This window comes from Leptodactylus fuscus, chromosome 2 (assembly GCF_031893055.1).
Source record: "Leptodactylus fuscus isolate aLepFus1 chromosome 2, aLepFus1.hap2, whole genome shotgun sequence".
NCBI classification, from domain to species: Eukaryota; Metazoa; Chordata; class Amphibia; order Anura; family Leptodactylidae; genus Leptodactylus; species Leptodactylus fuscus.
The window spans coordinates 47,896,195-47,922,591 of NC_134266.1; positions in this window are offsets into that span (position 1 = coordinate 47,896,195).

The following is a 26,397-nucleotide window of genomic DNA, read 5'->3' on the forward strand; positions in this document are numbered from 1 at the left end:
GGCAGATTATCTGAATTGTACATTGAAAAAGAAAGACTGGGGTTAAGGCCAGGGCCCCACGTTGCAAAAACACTGTGATTTCACTGTTTTAGGGATAGTTCACACTAGGCAAGAGGGGCCAGATTTTGGCGTGGAATCCACGCCATAATCCGCCCCCTCACAATGGTGGTCTATGGAGACTCCTAGTGTTCTTTTTTCTGCTAGCAGCATGTTGCCGCTACCGGAAAAAAGAAAAGAGCTGCCCTTTCTTCAGGTGGAATCCGTGGCTGATTCAGTCGAGGCGTCCGCTTCGCGGCAGCACCCTCTGGGAAAGGCCCATTCATTTGGGCCTAATCCAGAGCGGAAAGCCGTGACGGGATGCCGTGCACTGCACCGGCATCCTGTTGCGTAAGCTGCAATGGAATATGCACACGCGTAATTGCGTGTGAACTAACCCTTACTGTACCTTGAAAGTGGACGGGATTCTGGCTAATCCTGTCCACACATTGCAGAAAAATATCCGCAGTGGAAATGCTGCAATTTCCAAAACCGTTGTATTTTTGTAAATCACTTTTCGAGGCCTTAACGTAAAGTGGTATTCTAGGTAGGGGCATAGCTATAGAGCTGCAGAGGTAGCAGTCTCTACTGGGCCCTGGACCCTGATGGGGCTCTAAAGGTACCTCTGCCACCTAAAATATATCACTATTTTAAATTAAACAAGCTACATAGGGTCCCCATTACAGATTTTGCAGTAGGGCCTAGAAGCTTTACGTTACGCTTCTGATTGTAGGTAATAAAACATACTTTTGAGACAGCTCAGGATGGTTACAAATAAAATGCAGACATGTTCAAGCCTCCGATCAGCCAAGAATCCTGTTCCAACACTGTCCAGCTCCACACTGTAGCTTGTGGGTCGCATCGCTAGTTTATTATAGTGGGTGACGTATACCTGTCCACACAACATGGCTGCAGCATGAAGCACAGGCCAGCAGAGGACCGAAATGCTTCCCCTCTTGAACTTTAAAAAAAAAAAATATTTGCTGGAATTTCTTTTTAGTGAAAACATTACATTCATATTTGACTATTGTTACATTTTACCACTACTGGGATGAATCCAGAGGCAGAACTTGAAGCCCCGGGTGGCACCAGTGCAAATTCTGTAATGTGGCCCCTACATATCTTGGGCCATTTAGTATAGTTGTATATTTTATGGGGCAGAGGGACCTTTGGGGCCTCATCAAAGTCCAGGGCCCTGTAGCATCTGCTGCCTCTGCACCCCCTATAGCTACTCCTCTGAATTTATTATTATGCAATGGTCATCGTCAGGGCTGCCACCAGGAATTTTGGGGCCCCATACACCCTAAGTGACGGGGCCCCATACACCCTAAGTGACTGCCCCCCCCCCGCCACTTTATTTTGTGACATACCAATTATGTATTACCTCCCAACTTTTGAAGAGCAGAAAGAGGGAGAAAATGTGCAGCGCGCTCTGCGCGCCGCAACAAATTTAGCTCCGCCCACAGTGTCATGTCATTCCCCCCTTCATCTGCCCCAGTGTCATGCCATTCCCCACTTCATCTGCCCCAGTGTCCATGCCATTCTCTCCCCACCCCCTTCATCTGCCCCAGTGTCATGCCATTCTCCCACTTCATCTGCCCCAGTGTAATGCCATTCTCCCCCCTTCATCTGCCCCAGTATCATTCCATTCTCCCACTTCATCTGCCCCAGTGTAATGCCATTCTCCCCCCTTAATCTGCCCCATGTAATGCCATTCTCCCCCCTTCATCTGCCCCAGTGTAATGCCATTCTCCCCCCTCATCTGCCCCAGTGTAATGTCATTCTCCTCCCCTCATCTGCCCCAGTGTAATGTCATTCTCCCCCCTTCATATGCCCCAGTGTCATGCCATTCTCTCCCCACCCCCTTCATCATGACAGTGTCATGCCTTTCCCCCCCTCCCCTTCATTTGCGCCCCAAGTTTCATGGGCCCCCTTCATTATGTTAAACACAAAACAAACACTTATTTACACTCACCCTTCCTTCCATCGCTCCCTCGCCGCTCCTCTCTCTGACGCTCCTCTCACTCCACTGACAGGTGTAAGCGCGATGTGACGTCATCACATCGCGCCTACACACGCCGAAGCCGGGCGCAGCATTAAAGCAGGAGCTGAGCTGAGATTCTGCTTTAATCGCCTGTGTATTCAGCTCATCGGCGTCCGATGGATGCCAATGAGCTGAAATCGGGACAGGCAAGTGCCGGGGGGCCCCAAGAGGCTCTGTGGGCCCCGGCACTTGCCCGACTATACTACAGTGACGCCGGCCCAGGGCACAATTGCTGCTGCGGGCGCCAGGGGGCCGGCCAAAACCGGGCCCCCCCCCATTTTTCTATTTGGCCGGGCCCCTGACGCCAGTAGCGGTAATACTGGCCTATCGGCGGCCCTGGTCATCGTAGATATTTCCAGAATGTTTTGTATTTCTGCTCTGAATTGTTACAACATTTGTGTATTCTTTGTTATTTCTGTAGGCGGGGTTCACATCTACGTCAGAGTCTCCAGCCATCAAGAATCGACAGATGAAAAATCCCTGGAATCCAGTGGTTTCGGTTAAAAAGGACAGACACCCAATGGGCCCCACTATAATCCACGGAGTCCCTTGGGCTCACTTTGTGTCCATCACAGAATAGATCAGTTTTTCCGTTCACACGCAGGTATGAACTTAGCCTTAGGGCCCATTCACATGGAGTAAAAGCGCACTCATTTTTGGCAAAAAACATGTGTAAAGAATACACGTGTAAAAATAAGACTCTCATTGACTTCAATGACATTTTTTAGACGTGTAAAAAACACGCCAAAACACGTGACGCGTTTTTTTACACGTGCAAAAAATGCCATTGAAGTCAATGAGAGTCTTATTTTTACATGAGTATTCTTTACACGTGTTTTTTGCCAAAATGAGTGCGCTTTTACTCCGAGTGAATGGACCCTTACTTTGTTAAAAGACAATCCTTTGCTTGTAATGTACATCAGAAAATAGTAAGTAAATGAAGGGTGATAATACACAGGTCTGGATATGGGCTCATAAGAAAATAACGGGTCGGGGTGCTATCCATTAAAAACACGGCTAGCACAGGGTTGTGCATAGAGCCTAAGGCCTTATTCACACGTCACTGCTTTGGTAATCAGCCAAAACCAGGAGCTACATGAAAACAGAGCAGGTATAAATCTTTCCCTTTTACCTTACCTCTGTGTAGTCTCCACCCACTGTTGCAAATCACTGACGTGTGAATAAGGCCTAACCCAGTGCACGTCTAATCCCTATGACAATCTCTGCGGGAGTGTCAGCTGAGCCAGCAAGAGTAGATTTAGCTGTTTAATGAGTAACCTGTAGACGTGGCAGCTCAGTCAAAAGTCTGTGATTGTACGATGTAAGGTCTAGATACCAGGACTATATTATTCTATATAGGTGACACCTTGTACCTTGTTCCCGACAGTACCATACAATACTACCCTCAGAGGGATTTTCAGATGTGTTATATCCTGCGGATCTGCCATAAATATCCTAGGTGGGGAGTGATATAGTTTCAGTGCCCATTGCTGTACTCTAAAAATCTACTAGAATATTGTCTTACTTGTGGTTGTAAAACATCAGCAAACAGAAATTTTTTAACCTGGTTCCTATTGCCGCATTATTAAGAACTGTATTCTGGTTGTAGCTATTAGGCAAAGGCTATATGCCGACATTTGTCGCACGACTGAAAATTGCACTGAAGTGGACATCAGTCCATTTCTATGGTGTCGCATGCGATATACGCAACAGTTGCCTAAAAATCTAACCTTGTTCATCTTTCTGTCACATGCGACATTGCTCCCATAGACATCAATTGCGTACCATTAAAGTCGTGCCACTCTGAAGTATTTAACACCAGTGGTAGAGGCCAGTGGCGTAACTAGGAATGGCGGGGCCCCGTGGCGAACTTTTGACATGCCCCCAACCGACACCGAAGACCTCGACCGACCCCCTCCTACGCATTCCTGCGCGTTCTATTATGCCCCATAGTGCCCCCTGCACACAATATTATCCCCCATAGTGCCCCCTGCACACAATATTATCCCCCATAGTGTCCCCTGCACACAGTATTATCCCCCATAGTGGCCCCTGCACACAGTATTATGCCCCAATAGTGGCCCCTGCACACAGTATTGTACCCCATAGTGGCCCCTGCACACAGTATTATCCTCCATAGTGGCCCCTGCACACAGTATTATGCCCCAATAGTGGCCCCTGCACACAGTATTGTACCCCATAGTGGCCCCTGTACACAGTATTATCCCCCATAGTGGCCCCTGCACACAGTATTATGCCCCAATAGCGGCCCCTGCACACAGTATTATCCCCCATAGTGGCCCCTGCACACAGTATTATCCCCTAATAGTGGAAACCCATAAACAATTATTATACTCTAGGGTCTTTTCAGACCCCAGAGTATAATAATCAGAGACCCGGGGGAATAAAAACATAAAAAAACCCACTGTTACTTACCTGTCCCCAGGCTCCTACACTGTTTTCTCTGCTGCCGTCCTTCTTCTATGACGTCGGACGTCACATGATCTGGGACGCAGGCCGGGTTCATGTGATGTCAGAGACGTCAGAAAGGACGTCAAGAAGGAGGCCTGGCAGGATCGTGGAGAGGTAAGTAACAGTGTTTTTTATGTTTCTTACCTCTCCCAGTCCGCCAGTCATTATACTCGGGGGTCCGAAAAGACCCCCAAGTATAATGATAGCCGCAGTAGCGGCTGTCACCGGGCCCCTAATGTCCCGGGTCCTGTGACAGCTGCCTCTACTGCTATGGCAGTAGTTACGCCACTGGTAGAGGCCATGTGTCAGGACTGAAATATACACCAACTCATAGCTGACGTAGATTTTTGCCATCATAAGCTTCAACTTACGTCAGACGTTTGCCAAAAACTGGTGTACAAGACATGACAAATCTGCCCCATTATTTTAATCCTTTATAGCATCATCAATATATTATATACAGTCCTATGAAAAAGTTTGGGCACCCCTATTAATCTTAATCATTTTTAGTTCTAAGTATTTTGGTATTTGCAACAGCCATTTCAGTTTGATATATCTAATAACTGATGGACACAGTAATATTTCAGGATTGAAATGAGGTTTATTGTACTAACAGAAAATGCGCAATATGCATTAAACCAAAATTTGACCGGTGCAAAAGTATGGGCACCTCAACAGAAAAGTGACATTAATATTTAGTACATCCTCCTTTTGCAAAGATAACAGCCTCTAGTCGCTTCCTGTAGCTTTTAATCAGTTCCTGGATCCTGGATAAAGGTATTTTGGACAAACAATTCAAGTTCAGTTAAGTTAGATGGTCGCCGAGCATGGACAGCCCGCCTCAAATCATCCCACAGATGTTCAATGATATTCAGGTCTGGGGACTGGGATGGCCATTCCAGAACATTGTAATTGTTCCTCTGCATGAATGCCTGAGTCGATTTGGAGCGGTGTTTTGGATCATTGTCTTGCTGAAATATCCATCCCCGGCGTAACTTCAACTTCGTCACTGATTCTTGAACATTATTCTCAAGAATCTGCTGATACTGAGTGGAATCCATGCGACCCTCAACTTTAACAAGATTCCCGATGCCGGCATTGGCCACACAGCCCCAAAGCATGATGGAACCTCCACCAAATTTTACAGTGGGTAGCATGTGTTTTTCTTGGAATGCTGTTTCTTTTTGGACGCCATGCATAACGCCTTTTTTTTTATAACCAAACAACTCAATTTTTGTTTCCAAAATGAAGCTGCCTTGTCCAAATGTGCTTTTTCATACCTCAGGCAACTCTATTTGTGGCGTACGTGCAGAAACGGCTTCTTTCTCATCACTCTCCCATACAGCTTCTATTTGTGCAAAGTGCGCTGTATAGTTGACCGATGCACAGTGACACCATCTGCAGCAAGATGATGCTGCAGCTCTTTGGAGGTGGTCTGTGGATTGTCCTTGACTGTTCTCACCATTCTTCTTCTCTGCCTTTCTGATATTTTTCTTGGCCTGCCACTTCTGGGCTTAACAAGAACTGTCCCTGTGGTCTTCCATTTCCTTACTATGTTCCTCACAGTGGAAACTGACAGGTTAAATCTCTGAGACAACGTTTTGTATCCTTCCCCTGAACAACTATGTTGAACAATCTTTGTTTTCAGATCATTTGAGAGCGGGCTGTCCATGTTCGGCGACCATCAAACTTAACTGAACTTGAATTGTTTTGTAGAAAGAAATGGTCCAAAATACCTTTATCCAGGATCCAGGAACTGATTAAAAGCTACAGGAAGCGACTAGAGGCTGTTATCTTTGCAAAAGGAGGATGTACTAAATATTAATGTCACTTTTCTGTTGAGGTGCCCATATTTTTGCACCGGTCAAATTTTGGTTTAATGCATATTGCGCATTTTCTGTTAGTACAATAAACCTCATTTCAATCCTGAAATATTACTGTGTCCATCAGTTATTAGATATATCAAACTGAAATGGCTGTTGCAAACACCAAAATATTTAGAACTAAAAATGATTAAGATTAATAGGGGTGCCCAAACTTTTTCATAGGACTGTATCCTTGTGGTCCATGAGGTACTGCATTGACATATCTAAAAATGTGGACAGTCCTCCATTGTGGTCAGGCGAGTTATAAAAAGAATGAAGGAGATAGATCTGAAGATAAAGAGGAGATTGTAGGGACGAAAATATCGAGAACATATTTAGTCTTATTTGAGAGCAGTATTTCTAAATATGGCTATTTATAAGCATCATGGTGTGTCAGAATTGGCAGTAGGAGAGTAAAACTAGTCATAGACTGTTATTACTGTCAGCCGGCCAGCAGTCCAGTCCAGTCCTTCAGCTGATTGTTCGGAGGGTCTTCAGCAACTACCAGATACATCTCAGACTCCTTCAGTGAAACAATAGATTTACACTCCAAAAATTATACCTATTCAATTCATTGTGCCCCTCAACACATCCTAAATTTGCTAAAAGGTTGCCTCATAAAAACAACCTCTGCCCATGTGTCCTACTGGGGCTGCTCATTATGAGTGAGAGGAAAGAGATACCCTTTATAAGAGCTCCCATTGTGGCAGACACAACTCATCCTTGGATTGTATGGGCAGCCATTAACCTAAATGGTGCAAAAATTGCCTGGCTGTGGATTCCTCCAGCAAATTCAGTTGTTTACCAATGGTGGGACCTGGGGTGGTGGTGGTGGTGGTGAGCATATACCTCTGGGAACATTGTGATGAATTAAACCCGTCATGAGCAAATCCCCTTCTGTAAAGAATGCCAGAATCATCTCCAGATCTGCTCCAGATCCAGTAAACGTTGCTTCTTGCATCAAGGACGTTTTTGTTCTGCATAATGCTGGACACAGGAACAGAAGCGCAAATTAAAGAGGACCTTTCACCGTGTCAACCAACTGCACATCATTTAATAGGCTTGGCTCCACTGATTCTGGCCTAGTTGGAATTTTTTCTGCAGCCCCCACCATTCCTGAGCAATATATCCTGTTAATTTTGGTGCCTGCTATACTATTTAGACCCTGTACAGTCACATAGGAGGGGTCAGGCAGGAGCAGACAAGGGGGTGTGATTCTGACACTGGCTGCCTCTGATTGGAGGTCTGAATCACACACCCCTGCCTGACACCACCCATCTGACAGAACAGAGCGGAAATAGCACAAGATAAGTAGGGACCTCATTATAGATTTTGCATTAAGGTCCACAAACTTCAAATTACACAGCAGAACATCTTTTATGGTATCCATATGTGCTAACAGAACTGGATGGGACAATCACTATAGAAGCACTGTACAGAATAAATAGCGCTTTCTACCAGACACCTGTTTGTGGCTTGAATCCGATATGGCAGCTAACCTCTGCTGAAGTAAATATGGCTAAGCTGTAATACCAGACACAGCCTGTAGAAGAAGAGGTATTGGGGTAGATTTAATAAGACTAGTGTTTTATACTCCAATCTTAAGAAAGGCCCCTACTGGTACAGGGAGGAGGCACCGGCCCATGCGGCAGAATGAAGATCTGTGCCGGGTTAGGAACTGGTGAAGATTTCTACACTGTCTACCAATAAGTATTTGGACACTTGTGGTAGAATAGAAAAACAACATTTATTCATATTCAATAGTTGGTAGAGCCTCCACGAGCGGCAATTACATCCTCAGCCCTCCGGGGCTTTCCACAAGTCCTTGTATGACGGCTAGTGGTATTTTATTCCATTCAGCTTGGAGAAGACAGGTAAGTTCTTTCACTGATTTTGGACGGCTGTAGTTTCGGGGTCTGCCGACTCGGGCACATTCCGACAATCACCGTTCTCCTTCCACTTTGTAATCACATAGGCCACTGTCGATTTTGGGTAATTCAGTTCACTTGCTATGTTCCTTAAGGATCGACCATTTCTGTGGGAACTGACAATTACCCCTTTCTCGAAATCGGACAACTTTGCACTTCATGGCATCTTCCATGTGACTAATGCCAATGCTGTTTCCTACACGATATGTAAAGGCAGAAGGCGTGACGTACATCACGACCGCAGATATCTTCATTTGCATGGGTGTCCAAATACTTATTGGTAGACAGTGTATTATAACTGATGTGACATATAATAAATATATCAGGCTGAGGCGTCCCCGGACCACCCCTCTCCATCCACATTCAAACAATATGGCTAACAAAGTGCAAGTTTGGCATAATAAAGGGCCTTGTGCGCCACGTTATCACCCCTCTACCCCAGAAAACTGGCATAGAGGGATTGATAAATTCCTATCAATGTTTTTCATAGAAAATCCTGTACAACCCCTTTAAGATTAGATGACAAACATCTCATGACCTGACACCATACACGAGGGAACACGTAGATGTTTGACAAGTGCTGTACAAATGTGTTCAGTTCCCAGAAGTGCCAGCTTCTTCTGTAAGACATGAATGAACTGGATATTAATATCATATTTACTGATCACACTGTTCTTCCCGGGATACATGTGCTGATGTGATACGTCTTATATATCATTTCAGAACTCTATAAACCTTATAGTCAGGTCTATGAATTGGGATTTCATGTGCTTTGTACTGAAGAACAGGAAGACTGTGTGTGTATAGAGAGTGCTGGCAGCCGGCCACAACCCGTGACTAGTCAGATGAGAGCAGACCATTCTGTGACTGAGACAACTTGTGAATATTAGACATGGCGTTAAATGTTTTTATTTTTACTTTCTACTTCTGCATTGCTTTTCACTATGACTGTGGTACTTGTATGTAACTTCTTGGAGGAGATTCCATATAGGTTACATACTTCCATACCACAGAAATGCGTAAGCGGTCATCTAGTTATCTGGAAGTCTTACAATAATACATCACTGACCTTGAAATGAACAAATATTCTGTTCTCCTAGGTGTTAAATGGATGTTATGTCTCAGCAAGGAGAAATTTCTGCAAAGTCATTTAGGGTTTAACAATGAAAGCAAAGGTCATGCTGAAAATACTAGATCATGCTTATGTAACGTGTCATTCCCCGTGAGTCATATCTTCTTGTCTCTATCTCTCTAACATGTACCAACATGTCAGTAAATGCTTAGCAAATACTAATAGGCCACATTCAGTCTCAGGGTAGGTTCACACTAACATTGGAAGGCCATTCTGATAGCGTCTGTTATAAAAAAAGTAAACGGGCACCTATCATACCAGATAGTAAATGGGCACTAACAGATGTCAATGTGTCCATTTTTCTTAAAGGGGCTCTATCAGCAAAATTATGCTAATAGAGCCCCACATATACGTGAATAGCCTTTAAAAAGGTTATTCAGGCACCGTAAATGTTATATTAAATCCCGGTCCCGTTTTTAAATAAAAGCATTAAAACATATATGCTAATCTTACCGAACGTGCACCATGGGTGGGCATACCTCCCAACCGTCCCGATTTCCGCAGGACATTCACGATTCCGGTGACGTGTCCCGCGGTCCCAGTTGGTGGGAGGTAAGTCCCAATTTCAACTCAGATCTGCGGGGCAGAGATGAAGGGGACATGAATCTGGGGGCAGAGATGGTGGGACATGAATCTGGGGGAAGAGATGGGGGGACATGAATCTGGGGGCAGAGATGGAGGGACATGAATCTGGGGGCAGAGATGGGGGACATGAATCTGGGGGCAGAGATGGAGGGACATGAATCTGGGGGCAGAGATGGAGGGACATGAATCTGGGGGCAGACATGGGGGACATGAAACTGTGGGCAGAGATGGGGAACATGAATCTGGGGGCAGAGATGGAGGGACATGAATCTGGGGCAGAGATGGGGGACATGAATCTGGGGGAAGAGATGGGAGGACATTAATCTGGGGGCAGAGATGGGGGGACATGAATCTGGGGGCAGAGATGGGGGACATGAATCAGGGGGCAGAGATGTGGGACATGAAACTGTGGGCAGAGATGTGGGGACATGATTCTGGGGGCAGAGATGGGGGGACATGAATCTGGGGGCAGAGATGGGGGGACATGAATCTGGGAGCAGAGATGGGGGGACATGAATCTGGGGGAAGAGGTGGGGGACATGAATCTGGGGGCAGAGATGGGGGGACATGAATCTGGGGGCAGAGATGTAGGGACATGAATCTGGGGGCAGAGATGTGGGGACATGATTCTGGGGGCAGAGATGGGGGGACATGAATCTGGGGGCAGAGGTGGGGGACATGAATCTGGGGGCAGAGATGGGGGGACATGAATCTGGGGGCAGAGATGTGGGGACATGATTCTGGGGGCAGAGATGTGGGGACATGATTCTGGGGAAGAGATGGGGGACATGAATCTGGGGGCAGAGATGGAGGGACATGAATCTGGGGGCAGAGATGGGGGACATGAATCTGGGGACAGAGATGGAGGGACATGAATCTGGGGGCAGAGATGTGGAGACATGAATCTGGGGGCAGAGATGGGGGGACATGAATCTGGGGGCAGAGATGTGGGGACATGATTCTGGGGGAAGAGATGGGGGGACATGAATCTGGGGGCAGAGATGGGGGGACATGAATCTGGGGGCAGAGATGGGGGGACATGAATCTGGGGCAGAGATGGAGGGGACATGAATCTGGGGCAGAGATGGGGGGGCATGAATCTGGGGGAAGAGATGGGGGACATGAATCTGGGGACAGAGATGGAGGGGGGACATGAAACTGGGGGCAGAGATAGAGGGGGGACATATAATTTACGGGTGACTTTAGGAGGATTATACTGTGTGGGAGCACGTTAAAAATGAATGAGAATGGGCGGAGTCAACATAAAAGTGAGCAGAGCCAAATTTGCCGTGGTGAGAAGAAGCCGGAAGACACGGAACCAGAGGGCGTTACTACAAGAAGACAGAAGAAGCAGGCGTGCCCGAAGCTGACATCGCATCGTGCATCCCCGCCCATGGTGTACGTTCAGTAAGATTTGCATATATGTTTTAATGCTTTTATTTAAAAACGGGACCGGGATTTAATATAACATTTACGGTGCCTGAATAGACTATTCACGCATATGTGGGGCTCTATTAGCATAATTTTGCTGATAGAGCCCCTTTAAGGGATCAATTATAAAAAAATATAGTAAAAACAAAAATTAATCTGTTAAAGTCTGTTATTATACTTTCCTTTTTTGGTATTTTTTGTTCTGCTCTCTAAGCACAGAAAAAAGTGGACAGGATTACCGGACAGTATGACGGACAGCCATCCATTACCATGTGTTATACACTATGTGATCAAAAGTATCCAGACACCTGGCTGAAAATGACTTACAAGTTCGTGGCGCCCTCCATTGGTAATGGAGGGGGCTTGCACCCCTTGTTGTTTTGCGTGGCACTATTACAGCACAGGCCTGCATTGATGTTTTAAACACCTTCTTGCTTCCCACTGTTGAAGAGCAATTCGGGGATGACGATTGCATCTTTCAACACAATCGAGCACCTGTTCATACTGCACAGCCTGCGGCGCAGTGGTTACACGACAATAACATCTCTGTAATGGACTGGCCTGCACAGAGTCCTGACTTGAATCCTATAGAACACCTTTGGGATGTTTTGGAACGCCAACTTCGTGCCAGGCCTCACCGACCTACATCAATACCTCTCCTCAGTGCAGCACTCCGTGAAGAATGGGCTGCCATTCCCCAAGAAAACTTCCAGCACCTGATTGAACGTATGCCTGCGAGAGTGGAAGCTGTCATCAAGGCATCAAGGTGGGCCAACACCATATTGTATCCAGCATTACCGATGGAGGGCGCTACGAACTTGTAAGTCATTTTCAGCCAGGTGTCTGGATACTTTTTATCACATAGTGTACCCTGTTTCCCCGAAAATAAGACAGTGTCTTATATTAAATTCTCTTCTGAAATATATGACCTGTCTTATTTTCGAGGGATGTCTTATGAAGCGGTTGGAGCGGGGAAAAATCGGCAGTTATTGCGGCGCTTCCTTAACGGAGTGCCGGCATGACTGCCAGTTGTAGGTGGTTCAGGAGGTGAAGGGGGGCGATGTCTTATTTTCAGGGAACCAGGGTATGTCTGCTCGCTATAGACATTGATTTAAAAAAAATAACAGACACATCAGAGCTAAAAGTCCTGCACCAATGTTACAGACCCCGATGGATTTCATTAAAACAGATGACGACAAACCAAATCAAATTGAAATCAATGGAATTTTTGATGGATTTTCGATGGATCTGTCCATTTTTAACATTCTCTAGATGCTAATAGCAGACATGAACTACAGTAATGTGAACACCGCCTGAGAAAAGTGGGAACAGAGCCAGAGAAAAAAAACTGTCCATTGGTGACATGGAACCAATATATAAGGCTGCTTTCACACGGAGTAACACTCCACTCATTCTGACGCGTAAACACGTGTCAGAGTGACCGGAGTAAAACAGAATCCCATTGAGTTCAATGGGTTCGGTTTTACGCGCGCTACACATTGAACTCAATGGAGGCTTTTTTACCTATTGCTTTCAATGTGCTATGCGCAGGGCCACCGATAGGCCAGTACTACTGGTACTGGCGTCAGGGGCCCGGCCAAATTGAAAAATGGGGGGGGGGGGCCCGGTTTTGGCCCGCCACCGTGTGCCGGCCCCCTGGCGCCCGTAGCAGTCATTGTATGTCCTATTTCAACTCAGATCTGCATCCAGAGGACACAGATCTGAGTTGAAGACATATGCGGCTGAAGCAAGGATCTGACACAGGTCAGCTTCTCGCTTCGCCGCTGCGCGCCTCTCTCGCTGTCACATATGCGGCTGAAGCGAGGAGCTGACCTGTGTCAGCTCCTCGCTTCTCCGCCTCCGCTACTGGCTTGTAGACGCGATGTGATGACGTCACATCGCGTCTATAACTGTGCGCCAGTGAGAGAGAGGCGCGCAGAGAGCTGCGAGGGAACGAAGGAGAAGGTAAGTCAGTCAGTGTAATGTGGAACGTGAAACTGGGGGCAGAGAGAGGACGGCATGACACTGGGGGCAGAGATGGAGGGGACATGAATATGGGGGCAGAGATGGAGAGGACGACATGACAATGGGGGCAGAGATGGAGGGACATGAATATGGGGCAGAGATGGAGGGGACATGAATATGGGGGCAGAGATGGAGAGGACGGCATGACAATGGGGGCAGAGATGGAGGGACATGAATTTGGGGGCAGAGATGGAGGGGACATGAATATGGGGGCAGAGATGGAGGGGACATGAATCTGGGGGCAGAGATGGAGGGGACATGAATATGGGGGCAGAGATGGAGGGCATGAATCTGGGGGTAGAGATGGAGGGGACATGAAACTGGGGGCAGAGATGGAGGGGACATGAATCTGGGGGCAGAGATGGAGGGGACATGAAACTGGGGGCAGAGATGGAGGGGACATGAATATGGGTGCAGAGATGGAGGGCATGAATCTGGGGGTAGAGATGGAGGGGACATGAAACTGGGGGCAGAGATGGAGGGGGGGAACATGAAACGGGGGGCAGAAATGGATGGGCGGACATGAATCTGGGGGCAGAGATTGGGTGGGAGACATGAAACTGGGTGCAGATGAAGGGTGTATATGAAGCTGGGGGAGAGATAGAGGGGGGACATATAATGTACGGGTGACTGTAGGAGGATTATACTGTGTGCGGGCACATGAAAAATTAATGAGAATGGGTGGAGTCAACATAACGGTGGGTGGGGCTAAATTTGCCCCACGCACATTTTGTCCCTCTTTTGGTTCTTCAAAAGTTGGGAGGTATGGGTACATTGGGCAGTGGAAAGATGTTAGAAGGTGGACGGGGGGGGAAGGGGGATTGTTGGGGCATCGGGTGGGCAGCACTGCGGAGAGGGAACTGGGGCCTGATTAAGCCTTGTAAAGCTGCTAAATAAAGGTAAATGTAATACAGAATTGGTATGTCGCAAAATAAAGTAGTTTTAAAATGGCGACAGCGGGGGGGGGGGGGCCCAGACACTTAGGCTGTATGGGGCCCCAAAATTCCTGATGGCGGCCCTGGATATGCGCGTAAGACGGCACCCATTGAACTCAATGGGATTCTGTTTTACTCTGCTCACTGTGACACGTGTTTATGTGTCAGAATGAGCGGAGTGTTACTCCGTGTGAAAGCAGCCTAATAATGTTCTCTTTTACACCAATTCTTTGTTTATCCACAAATTAACCCCTTAGAACTGAGTCAATTTTGACCATTCAATTAATGAAAGGACAACCTTGTGTCCTCCATGTGCCGTCCGTTCTTTTGATTCATGGCCAGCCAGTTGCAGTATGGTCGTCTGCAACTGGCCTAAAAAGGGATATTTGGTTGCTGGTCATCCTGTATGTGTGGCCCTGAATAGATGTACTAACACACCTATAGATCCAACTGTCTGGTCTTGTCATGTCAATGTCAGGAGGTCAGAGCTCAGCAGGCCTGTTATACATGTAGGTGTGTAGAATTAATTCTACTATAGCAGGAGTCAGATAGATTCCTTTGTTATTTATGTCTAGAAATAGAGGGATACAGGGCCGGCTCCAGGTTTTTATGGGCCCTTGGGCGACAGAGCCTCAGTGGGCCCCCTTGTAAAGGAGGCGGGGGAGTCGAGACACTGTGCGTCGCAGATGAAGCAAGTGACGTCATGCAGGAGTGTGGTGTCACCAACGCCATACCTCCCAATTTTTAAAGAGAAGAAAGAGGAGCAAAATGTGCGGCGCGCTTTGCGCACCGTGGCAAATTTGGCTCCACCCACTTTTGTTGATTCCACCCATTCTCATTCATTTATCATGTGCTCCCACACAGTACAATCCTCCTACAGTCACCCGTAAATTATATGCCCCCCCTCCATCTCTCCCCCAGTTTCATATACACCCTTCCTTTGCCCCCAGTTTCATGTCCCCCCTCCATCTCTGTCCCCAGTTTCATCACGTTCTCCCCCTTCATCTGCCCACAGTTTCATGTCCCCCGTCTCTGCCCCAGTGTCATGCTGTTCCACCCCCCCATCTGCCCCAGTGTCATGCTGTTCCACCCCCCCATCTGCCCCAGTGTCATGCTGTTCCCCCCTCCCCTTCATTTGCCCCCCAGTTTCATTGGGCCCCTTCCATCTTTGTCCCCAGTTTCATGCCGTTCTCTCCCCACCACCTTCATGTTCTCCAGTGTCATGCCGTTCCCCCCCTCCCCTTCATTTGCCCCCCAGTTTCATGGGCCCCCTTCATTATGTTCCACCTTTATATTTAATACAAAACAAACACTTATACTCACCTTCCATCACTCACCTTCCATCGATCCCCCGACGCTCCTCTCTCCAGTCACATACGCGATTAAAGCAGGAGCTGTGAGTTCAGCTCCTGCTTAGCTGCGGCCCGGCTTGCGTGTGTATGCGTGATGACATCATCGCGCCTACACACGCAAGCCGGGCCGGAGCTTTAAAGTAGGAGCTGAACTCACAGCTCTTGCATCGCGTATGTATTCCAGCTCATCGGCGGACGGACGCCGATGAGCTGAAATCTTGACAGGCAAGTGCCGGGGGGCCCCCAGAGGCTCTGTGGGCCCCGGCACTTGCCCGACTATGCCGTGCGCTGACGCCGGCCCTGGAGGGATAAACAATGTATATTCATATTGTTCAATGCATTCTGAAATAGTGACAGAATATACAAAATAAAGGACTAGTGCCGCCTTCACATGGTGAACAAGAGGACATCCTCTACGTCTGGAGGAGAGAAGGTTTCACCAGAAACATAGAAGGGGATTCTTCACAGTAAGAACAGGGAGGCTCTGGAACTCTCTGCCCCAGGAAGTGGTGATGGCGGATTCACTGAACAAGTTCAAAGTGGGCCTGGATGCCTTTCTTGAAGAGAAAAATATAATGGGTTATGGTCTCTAGATTTTAAGGACACGTTGATCCAGGGTTTTATACTGACTGCCAGATTTGGAGTCGGGAAGGAATTTTTCCCCCTAAAATAGGGCAATTGGCATGAGCCTCATTGGATTTTTTGCCTTCCCTTGGATCAACACTGTAGGGGATTGTAGGGTTATAGGTTGGACTTGATGGACTAATGTCTTTATCCAACCTCATCTACTATGTAACTACTATGTAACTATGTAACAAGTGGAAACTTGGACATACACATTAGATAAAAGGGTTATACAGAAATGAACACTTATCCTTTATCCACAGGACAGGAGATAAGTGTCTGATTGCTGAGGGCTATGTCCCTGAAAGTCCCCCTAAATTCTCCTTGCTAATGGAGCTTGCATGACTGTCACTTTCTTTGCTTACATAGAAGTGATTGGAGTGATTGTGAGTGCACTGGGGTTCCATGAACATGGGGGCCTAAGGGGAACTAATGGCCCCCCATCCTCCTGATCATTGGGGGACATAACTTTGGGCCCCTATTGATCAGATACTTTTTCCCCTGTCCTAAACATCGGAAATAAGTGTCTATAATGGCACAAACCCTTTAATATTAGCCAAACACACTAATTTCACATTTAACATTTGCCGGTCCAACATGTATGGGGCCCTCCTGACTAAGGTCTCATGTACATGGCCAAGTGTGCAGTCCGAGGCTCTTCTGAGGGAGTTTCCTTTACCCTGTTCTGATATTTATAGAGAAGGTACTATTCTGCTTTATGCAAATGGATCAGAACAGATCGCCCCATTGAAATGAATGTATTGGAAGGCACGTAGATGATACTCAGACGTCATCCAAGTGCCTTTCATTAAACAATTGTAACCCACTCTGCGTGTGCCTGAGGCCTAAGTTGGAATTTAATACAATCATTGTTTTGTTCTTGAGGCATAAGTCAGCTCCAGGGGTGTCTGGTAGCTATTTACTACTCTCTCCCCATTGAAAACACATGCAGGATTGGCAAACATAAGAATGTATGTGTATGATAGGGTTGGGAGGGATAGCGGCGAGCCAAATGAACATCTGACAGATATCTGAAATGTAAGACCTCCTGCACACGACTTTGTGTTTTTGCTGTCCACAAAAAAACATGTAGGTGCCTCATCTGCAGTCACGCACCCGCAAAATGACTATAGATCCTCTAAACTTGTCTGTGCCCCAAATGCTTCATAATTTGCATATCCCTTTCTACAACTAGGATACAGGTCCACAAAAATTGTAAATGTGTGTATGGGTCCGCACTTTTATCTGCAGTTGTGGTCATGTGCATGAGGAGATTTGAAGAAGGACTTCCACCTAAAATTCCTCTTGACTTTCCGCTGCGGTTTTCACTCACTGATTTGGCTCTGCTGAACAGGACTAATCAGGCTTGTGATGCGGTTTCTGCGACTGAATAAGCGTGAAATCTGCGGCAAGATTGAGGAGGGCGCTTATTTTCAGTAGAATTTGGCATTGATTTTAAGGTGGAATCTACCTCAAAATTGGTGCCAAATTCCACTGTGTGAACTTACCCCAATGTCAGCTTGACACATATCCAAAACCTCTACATGTTGAATTAAGACTAAGGGCTCATTCACATCTGCGTTGTGGTCTCCGTACTGCAGGTTTCCGTTTCCTGCATAAAACAGAGGCAGGATACGGAAACCTGCAGGACTCTTTCATACCCATTCATTTGAATGGGTGAGAAAGCTGTCCGGCCGTGAGCGGCGGTGAGCGTTTTGCGCTCTCCGCCGCGAAACCGGGTTTTTTAATCCGGACACAGAGTCGGACATGCACTACTCTGTGTCCGGATAAAAAAATCCGGTTTCGCGGCAGAGAGCATAAAACGCTCACCGCCGCATCCGGTCTGTGCTTTCCGTCTTCTGGCATGCAGAAGACGGAAAGCACAGAACGGAGAGTAGAACGCAGGTGTGAACCTAGCGTAAGGCTACATGGAAATTTTGGGCACCGTGACTAGGAATGGCAGAGTCCCGTGGCGTAGTTTTGACATGGCCACCCCTGACCGACCCCCGCCGAAGACCCTGACTGACCAACCGACCTGACCCCCCTTTCCCCCACATTCCTGCATGCAATATTATGCCCCATAGTGGCCCCTGTACTCAGTATTATTCCCCATAATGGCCCCTGCATACAGTATTATGCCCCATTGTGGACACCCAAGAACAATTATTACATTATCTGAAAAGACCCCAGAGTATAATAATCGGAGACCCAGGGGAGGATACAAACATAAAAAAACAGTTACTTACCTCTCCCTTGCAACGGTGCTATCCCTGCTGATGTTGGCCATCTTCAATGACGTACGGGACGTCACTTCTGCCAGGGCTTGCGTTGCGACACATAAAGATGCAAGCCCTGCCACGTGACATCAGGGATGTCACACAAGTAGGCCTTAAGCCTGCCCGGAGCCAGGAGAGGTAAGTAACACTGTTTTTTATGTTCTCTTACCTCACATGTGCCTCCGATCATTATACTTGGGGTCGCCAGGCGATTTGATTTTTTTCCCTCAGAACCAGCGCAAGGAGAGCTGCCGCTCTCCTTGTGCTGGTTCAGACATCTATGTATCAGCGTAGGCAGTGTCATCACCGCCGCCTATGCTGATACACAGACGTCCTGTGAGAGAAGAGAATGCGGCAGCGGGAGCAGCAGTACGCGGTTGGTCGGTAAGTATAACTCTTTGTTTTATAATAGGCCGCTGCCTGCTGGAGTATCTACCAGCAGGCAGCGGCCTATTTACCAACCCGGACCTGCTCACTGCCGCCCCCGCTTCCCCTTGTACTTTAGGCCTCGGCGGGCAGTAGTGAATAGGCCCGGGGCCAGGCCGCGATCCCGCTGCCGCTGATATTATACTCGGGGGTCTTTTCAGATCCCAGAGTATAATAAGCGGAGCCCCAGGGAGGTGAGGGAACATAATAAACAATGTTACTTACCTCTCTGGGATCTGATGTTAATCCAAGCAGTCTTCGGGGCTATATGGTAATGCCCAGACGTCACGTGGTCTGTGTTGCAAACTTTACAGAGTCAAGTCACAGCTGGAAGAAGTGGTCATGACGGTCCAAAGGGAAGAGACGGGAAATGTGGGGAGACGTCTCCTGTGAGTATTACTGCACAAAATATCACATTGCATTGTATTTATTGTAATGTTGTAATTTATTGTAATGGTACTGCTAGCACCCCCAACCCCCCCGCTATCTGAGGCGGACGATCAAAAGATAAACAAATCCCCCCCCCCACACCAACAATGACTTTTCATTGTTTTTTGTTGTCTTCTGTGATAAAATATCAGAGTGCAGCAGGTTAACCAATTGCAGAAGTTCAGGTTAACTCTGCTACATCTGTACATATGCTTTAGGTGTTTGATTTACACCTGTATATGGTCTCTTATATTTGTGTATAGCTCATTCATTGCATCAGCAGTGTCTGATGGTCACCAGACTCTAAAAAGTTATAAAGCTGGTATGATATCTGATCAGGAAAATTAAAAATAGACTTTCACAAACTCTTGGCCCCTGTTACTTTTTCCCAGCATGTCACCGTGTTAGTCAGCATGACACATCCTTACTCGGTGTTTTCAGTTGGTCAGCTTGATGTGTTCACTGCTCTAAAATAGTCCTACGCCATGTGTGTATTAAAGAGGACTTTTCATATCCTCATAGATGTGCGGTATTATATACCACTAGAAAGCCGACAATGCATGGCTTTCCCGGTATGCGCCCCGGTGCTGGAGATACGTCATGCATACAGTAGTTTCACAGCAATGAGACACCACAGTAGCAATAACATTCTGGTTGCTCATAGCAAGAAACTTAAATTGAACCTTTCACTTTCTCATAGATGTGCGGAAGTGAAAGGTCCAATTTAAGTTGAATTCTGGTATGCGCCCATTAGTTTCGGACCAATATCTCTCCACTGTCAGAAAGCCTTGTAATGTCAAATCTGAATTGATCGCACGTCTTAAAGATGTGCATAGCCTTGAATACATGACAGCCACGTTGAACCACTAAGTGGAAGGTTTTGACTCCATCTGGTCGTCCTGGGATGCTTACTGTATAACGCATGGTTATTGACCTCCCTTTGTCCTTTTACATCTGTTCATATCCCCTCCCCGTCCTTGCCCACCCTTTCTTTTTTGTCCTGCTCCCCTCCATCCTGTCTGTTTTGTCAGTCTTTTTTGTTTGATTGTTGTCATGTGTTTCTTGTTTTCTGCAGTTGTGGAAGCCCATTTCCAGTCAGGCCTTTCCTTTCTTTTATTGTATTATGCATGTATTTTGTTTATGGTTGTATACTTTGTTTTAAAACTTCAATAAAAATTACAGTTGAAAAAAAAAAGAAAGCCTTGTAATGTCAGGGGGATGTTCCTCACAGCCCAGTGATGACACTAGGCTGTAAGACCCGACCTTCTGACAGTGGGGAGAAACTGGTGCCGCAACTAGTGCCACTGATATCTCCAGTACCGAGGCATATACCGGAATTCAGCGCAGTGTCGGCTTTCTAGTGGTATATAATATCGCACATCTATGAGGACGTGAAAGGTCCTTCTTGAACAAAAATACTGTTATTGCTACTGTAGGATCCCATTGCTGTGAAATTAATGTATGCTCGACGTTCACTGCCTAATAAAATTGCCCAATTATATGACTTGTTTTACGTGTTATAGATCACATGACCATGAAGATATTCTGTCATAAGACTCCCTTGCTATTGCTGCCACACTAATAAGATAAATACAATGGTTACTAGCAAGTACTTCCTGCTCCACGCTGCACGCATTCTGTAATCTTTCCGTCAACATTATACTGTGTGTTTCTACCAACTTCAGATCCGTTGTCTCTGACTCTCTCTGCTGGCCACTTTATGTCTGTCATGTGCTTAGAATATAAAATCCAAATGTAAAAACTGCCCATGACATAAAGTAAATTGTTTTACTTAAAGGGGTCTTGCCATGAACATATCCACATTCATAGATGTGCAGACAATTAAAAGTAGTTTTTTTTTTAATGCAAATATGAATAATTAAAAATTTTGCAGCATTTTAAGGACTTTCTCTAACCATCTTAGTGGTGACAGTTTGGTTGTCTTGATCGCTTGTCTATGGATAGGAACTTCCTATAGTCTGGGACTTGTCAGAAAATCAGCCGTGATTTCCTTATTGTGGCCACATTATCAGGCAGGGACACTACATGTAGGAGAAGATAACCTGGACACAATACACGTAAGGGCTCGTTCACATCTGCACCCAGAACTCCGTTATGCAGGTTTCCGTTTCCTGCATAAAACAGAGCAGGAGACGGAAACCTGCAGGATTCTTTCTCACCCATTCATTTGAATGGGTGAGAAAGCTGTGCGGCCGTGAGCGGCGGTGGGCGTTTTATGTTACGAAACCGGGTTTTTTAATCCGGACACAGAGTCGGACATGCAGTACTCTGTGTCTGGATTTAAAAAAACGGTTTTGTGGCAGAGAGCATAAAACGCTCACCACCGGACCCGGTCTGTGCTTTCCGTCTTCTTGCATGCAGAAGACGGAAAGCACAGAACGGAGACCTGAACGCAGGTGTGAACCTAGCGTCACTGAGTTTCTGACAAGTTTCAGTCAATAGGAAGTTCTTGATTAATTATTGATTAATACATGGATGGCACAAATCCCAATATTATACAGTGACCTATGCTTCTCAGAAAATCTACAAAAATGAACATGTGGTTTTTATCATACATTTTGATCAAAGTGTACACTGTCTACCAATAAGTATTTGGACACCTGTGGTAGAATAGAAAAACAACATTTATTCATATTCAATAGTTGGTAGAACCTCCACGAGCGGCAATTACATCCTCAACCCTCCATGGCTTTCCACAAGTCCTTGTATGATGGCTAGTGGTATTTTACTCCATTCGGCTTGGAGAAGACAGGTAAGTTCTTTCACTGATTTTAGATGGCTGCAGTCTCGGGGTCTGCCGACTCGTGCATGTTCCAACAATCACCGTTCACCTTCCACTTTGTAATCACATAGGCCACTGTCGATTTTGGGTAATTCAGTTCGCTTAAGGATCGACCATTTCTGTGGTAACTAACAATTACCCCTTTCTCGAAATCGGACAACTCTGCACTTCGTGGCATCAGTGTATAACATGTGGGTGTGTGGTCCAAGTCTTATTTTTTTCTAAAATGTTGGTGTTCTGACATGAAAGAATGTGACCAAATCAGTTAAAATACTCTGTGACGTAGCTGTAGGGGGACCTGAACAATGGAGACCTGTGCGCAGTTATGAATCTAGACTGACTAAGCAGTAATTCTATTTTACCTCTTCTCCTTTATATGCAGAAGTGTAACTTGAAGTTTATTGGCGCCAATGCAAAAAACTGCATTGTCCCATTTAGAATAATTCTATAATTTATGTGGCACAGGGACCTTTGGGGCTGGTACTAACAGTATCATAGATCAAAAAATGTAACTGTGTCCTTGTCTCATGGACTATCTGAATTGCGGAGGTGTCACCCTGGGAGAGCCCTTGACAGGTTGATTCGCAAATGACAAATTGCAGCAAAAGTGGGAGTGACTTTTTAAGAGGTGTGGCCTTTATAAAGCTATATATATATATATATTTAAACCCCAGTGTGAGAAGGTGACTGGCAAAGTGCTGGAGTCCAGCTATATCAGCCCCAGATTCATGACTTACGTGTGGTCCAGGGCAGGACTGGAATAGGCCTCAGCCCCATGTGTAGGTCCCAGGCTCGTTATTGGGCCATAAAAGGCTGCAGAGCCTGCTACTAAAAACATATAGAATATTTTTTCCTCTCCGCTACGGTAATTTTTATTTTTTGTGGCTGTTGTCGGGGGTGGGGATAGAATCTGTAATAAGGGCATGTTTTTGACATATTATTGTATTTATTGTTTAAATTATTTTATTTACTTTTTTTTGTTTTTCACATTGTGTCCCCATAAGGTCATAATAGACCTTTGGGGATATCTAATCGCTACTATTTTTTGGGAGGGAGACTGATTTTCCCTTTAATTGCGGCTGGTACATTTATCCCCAGATGCAGGAGGAATACAGCCTCCTGCCCATTCTATAGAGCTGATCTGGGTCCTGTAAAACCTAGCAGCTCTAACACGCGCTGGTCCCGGCACATCACGTGACCGCTGGGTCAGAGAGCAGCCGTGTCATGGCGGCGCCCATAGCGGTGTAGACAGTGAGCATTGAGGATATTAAAGGATTATCTTATCTTATATACAGTGTTGGCCAAAAGTATTGGCACCCCTGCAATTCTGTCAGATAATACTAATTGCAATCACAAATTCTTTGGTATTATTATCTTCATTTGTCAAGTCTCAGGTTATGAATTAATACTTATATACTCTTATACTCTTATACTTATATATTCTGTGTTGCATGTTTGTCTATTTAGAAATACTAATTGTTTTCCTTGCTACTAAGTGCCTAAAGTATTGAACAAAGGAGTTTGGAATCTAAGATGGAGGCTTTGTCTTGTCTGTGAGCCTCATGGCAGAGGTCTTCAAATTACAGGAGGGGGGTCGTCTGGGTGGACGAAGGAAGGCTGGACATCAAAGGACTGAAGCCAATAGAAGCTGGACAACTCAGGATTTTGGACAAAGCTTTGTTGAACTATGCATTAATCCCACCTACCCTTTTTGTAAAAGTGTGTGTACTTGTAATAAAGAGTCAGTAGCTTGCTGTGTGTTGACCTGGGCACTGAAGCAATTCAGCTAGCTGATGAAACAGACTTGAATTCTGTGTCATTATTTAGCAAAATCGCGCAACAATAAGCTTCTTTAATTTGGACTGACTGATTGATCTACGATATAGTCAATTTGACTTTAAAAGTTGGTGCCGAAAACCCGGGACTGCCTTGATGGAAACCTAGAGAGGCTTCTAACCCACGCGGATTATCGCAGTTGAAAGCCCTCATTTTCCGAAGAGAGTCCGGAATCTCAACTGATCACGGTGAGTTTACTTATATTGTATATATGTATTCTCACTTGTGAATCGGAAAATGGTGGTTAGTATCTGTGATAGTTATGATGGGTTATTAGTCTGAACCCCAGAAGGGATGGGGGTTGTCTAGGCCTTTCCTCTGGCAGTTGTATGAACCACGCATTCCTCTTTGGCTGTCCCATGTACTCAATCAGTCAGGGTTCTCAGTAGATGGATTGAATCTAAAAGTTGAGAATGTATATGGTCCATGTTTAAGTCAAAAGAGCCTGTCCCTGCGGGACATGAATAACCCCCATGATTTAATTGTGAAGAGCGCAGGCAAGCAGCATGTTACAGGCAATGAAAAGGTTAACAGCACGTGAAGTTGTAGTCAGTCCCAGAGGAGTAGTGAGAGACAATGGAATGTTCACAGCATGGTTTAGAGGCGTGTGCTATAGAAAGAGAGGGATTTTTGGAAGTTGAATGTGAATCCTTGTAAAACCAGTGACAAGTTCAGCTTTAAAAGACCTTTAAACTTTGGTTGGGATCTAGTAAAGAAAGTTGTAAAAGTTTGGTAAATTTTGGTAATTTCAAGTATAGTTTAAGAGGTTCTGAACATCTGTGGTGATTATAAAGTGGGGTTTGCTATGAAAATATTCAAAAAGTTGCATGGTGTTCAAAGGAACATGGTTGGGCATACAAAGGGTTAATCTCAGTCAAATGTACTGACTATGTGTATACAGGGATATATCCAAGTATATGATGGTTATGTTATATTGTTTGTCTGTTATTGTCATTTAACTGTTGCATCTTCTTTTTGTGTCTATGTTCAATGGTTGTGTGTTAAACTTGTGTTGTAACTTTATCTTGTGTTCTATTATGTTAATTATGCTAATCACACCTTTCTTTGTCTCAGCAGTATATATATATCCACACCTATACTGTGTAAATATTCACTGTCCGCCATTAAGGATTTGGTGCCATTGTTCCACAATGGAATGCAGGAGGAGGGGTGTCGCCCTGGTGTTTCGACGCCATCTTTGATTTTAACACTGGACCCTCCCAGACTACACAGTATACTCTATTACCTTCTGTGTTATTTTGTAATGAACCATGCTCCTATTAATCAGGATTGTTCCCCATTGTAGGATAACGGTTGTGACAATTTAAAAAGGTGTCCCGAGTTTTGAAATTTAAAAAAAAAAACAACATAAAAGCAACGTGTGTGTGTGTGTGTGTATGCTGATTGATAAAAAGATGTAGCACAGATTATTTTTGTAATGATGTTTTGGTTTTAGGAAGTAAAAGATAGGAAACTTCTTTTGTTCTATATTAAGTGAATTAGGAGCCTCCCCCATATCTGCTGTGTGATGTCCTTTGTGTGTAATTGTGTTATGTGATCTGGAGATTGCTGTGATCCTTTGTTCAGTGTTTCTGCCTTCTCTGCTAATGAGATTGTATGACTGTGTTTCTGTTCCTTTAAGAAGTGTGCCCTGGAGCTTGCTGAATCCTGTAGTCCTATGCACACACAGATGTCAGAGGGAGGGGGGGCCACAGCCATGTGGGCTGTCATGTAACCTTTCCACCCTGCTCTAACTATTAGGCCCTGAGTTGTTTGTGTAAACTTATTTGTTTTCTAGCACACCCCATCCTGTTTATTACTGTTTGTAGCTGTTAACAATAGGTTCAAGGGGGGAGTAACTGAAATATATAAGTATTTTCTGCTGACAATATAGAATAGAACAACATGATTATATGTCACAAGAGATTGTTGGTTATTTGAATGATGAACCTATTGTTAACTTAGATTTTTTTGAGTTCTTTGCAGATTTGATGTTTCTTGATTTGGGAAAGATGGTGAATCCTGCATCAGATATGTCACACTCCCCGTATATGAGGTAAACCAAGCGTAAGGAGACCTATTATGTTACTCCATGGGTCTCAGTTGAACTTGAAGCCATCACTTGAACATGGTACAATGTCTGAGGGTAGGTGTTTGATATAGTAGAATTATGGTCCGATCTGGAGGGCAAGAACATT